At 48.8% G+C, this 2,060-nt stretch overlaps 1 protein-coding gene across 6 annotated transcripts in view; it reads left to right on the top strand.

Moving 5' to 3' along the window:
* Nucleotides 1-236, top strand: part of L1CAM (L1 cell adhesion molecule) — a 14,238-nt gene extending 14,002 nt beyond the window's left edge. For all 6 annotated transcript variants that reach the window (XM_040265470.1, XM_040265469.1, XM_040265467.1 and 3 more), the window contains one exon: nt 1-236. This exon is cut by the window's left edge and continues 1,051 nt beyond it. The gene's annotated coding sequence lies outside the window, so the exon portion shown is untranslated.
* Nucleotides 237-2,060: the final 1,824 nt, after the last annotated feature.

The raw sequence follows: 2,060 nt of genomic DNA, 5'->3' as shown, positions 1-2,060 counted from the left end.
GCCCTTGCCCTTTCCCCATATGCCACTAGTGTGTAGGCAGATGTCTGAGTCTGTAGGTGGTTTCTAGGTTTTCTAGCAATTAGCTTTGATGATCCCATCCCAGGAAAAAAGAAAAATAGACAAAAAAAGGAAAGATCAGTTCTCCCAGCAGCCACCATCGCCCTGAATGCCTTTGCTTGGTCTGTCGATGAGCCCTTTACAAAAAACAAAAGTATATATATATATGTACATAAATATCAGAATTATAAAAGGCAAATAAAAACCTGGAAACAAAGAGGCGCTCTTGTCATTTTACCCAGCACTGGGTCCCACACTGCGGTTCCACCCGGCCTGTTCCCCTTACCCTGCTGGCCTTCCAGGGGCGATCTGGGCTCTCAACCACAGTTGGGCACCTTGTTCCTGCAGCTTTAGGCTCTGGGGGTAGAGCGCCCTAGGCTGCCTGGCCCTCTCAGGCAGTAAAACCCCCCTCAAATGAATGACAGAAACCTCAAATAGACCCGCTGGGACAGACGGCCAGCCAGTCCTGCAGATCTGTGTTGGTTTGCCCAACTCCCATATTCAGCGGAGGTCTTAGTGTCTGTCCTCTTTAGCTGAGTCACTACAAAACACCAGTAGAAGGCATCTTTGCCCCCGTTCTCACCATCAAATCTTCCCCCTCCACCCCAGCCCCAGCCCAGAACCCTCAGTGAGGTGAGCTGAAATCGGAGGTCACCCTCTCCACCTAGGTACCAGGTCCCACCCCACTGTGACTCATCAAGGATTGTTCTGCTGTATCTTCCTGTCTTTTCTGTATCTCTCATTTTTGGCTCCTGTTGATTAGTTCCAGGGGCAAACATGCAGTAACCACCTTTCATCCCTAAAAACACCAGCTAGTAACACCACACACCTCTGTGGCTCTTGCCCTGCTCTTCTGCTCCTATTGATGGATCACCCGTCAAGACTTGTCTACCCTAATCATCCCCTTTTAAATCTCCACCTAAAACAGCATCTGCTTCTTTGCCCTAAAACATGTCTTCTTGTTCTTACATAACAATAGAATGTCTTCACTCGGCTGAAGATGCATTTCCCAGACTCCTTTGCACCTAGGTGGGGCCACTGGGATGGAAGTGCAGGGCTGTGCCCTGAAAGAAGCAAAGTGTGTCTTTCCCTGCCTGGCTCCATCTCCTGGCCAGCCTGGGAGAGTGGAAGTTGGCTGTTGATGATGACAGAGCAGCAACATAGAAAGAACCCAGGGTCCTGATGAGATGCAGCTGCCATGTCAACCCTGGGCTGCCTTTCTGGAAGGTTAAAAAAAAAAATTACAGACTTTGTTTTCTAGAACAAGTTTAGGTTTACAGAAACATTGAGTGGCAAGTAGAGAATTTCAGTGTAGATTTCAGTTCCTCACCAGTTTCCCTCTTTATTCCCCTCTTCCATCTCTTGCAACTGATGATCCAATAGTGATTTGTTATCATTAACTGAAGTCCACAGCTGCCATTACATTCACTTTTGGTGTTGTATGTTCTGTGGATTTGGACAAATGTATGGTATCATACAGAGTAATCTCACTGCCCTATCATCCCCCCAAAATGTTGTCACTGGGACTTAGCATGCATGGCAAAATGCTCACTTGAAGTTGGCACTTTTGAATCCACCACTCACAACACTGGCAACACAGAAAGCCCTATATGCCCCTACCCACTACTTGTTCCAGACACAGCCCAGCTTGTGGCATCTTCCCTCCCATGCCCTGCTGGGGAATGGTGCGGACATACCACAGTTTACACATCTATGTGTCTATTGGTGGACAAAGGGTGGTTTCCAAGCTCTGGCTGTTCCGGGTAAAGTGGATCTATGCAGTCCTTTCTTGGAGGCGCATGCCCCAGGACGAGTGTGACTAGGCCAGGTATTAAGCTCTTGTCTCTTGAGTGCCAACCGACTTTGCTCTCCTCTGCGTCTTGACGCTAGAGCGGAGACTGCAAATCCATTCCTGCTTGGCTAGCTGGCCCCATCCTAAGCTCTGCTCTCAGAGGCTGTTAGAGGGAGACTGTGAGGCCCGAGGAGGAAGAAAGGGTGTGCTT

The sequence above is a fragment of the Oryx dammah genome, unplaced genomic scaffold (assembly GCF_014754425.2).
Source record: "Oryx dammah isolate SB20612 unplaced genomic scaffold, SCBI_Odam_1.1 HiC_scaffold_23, whole genome shotgun sequence".
In the NCBI taxonomy this organism is placed as follows: domain Eukaryota; kingdom Metazoa; phylum Chordata; class Mammalia; order Artiodactyla; family Bovidae; genus Oryx; species Oryx dammah.
The sequence above is the reverse complement of the archived record's forward strand: the minus strand, read 5'-3'. Positions and strand labels throughout refer to the sequence as shown.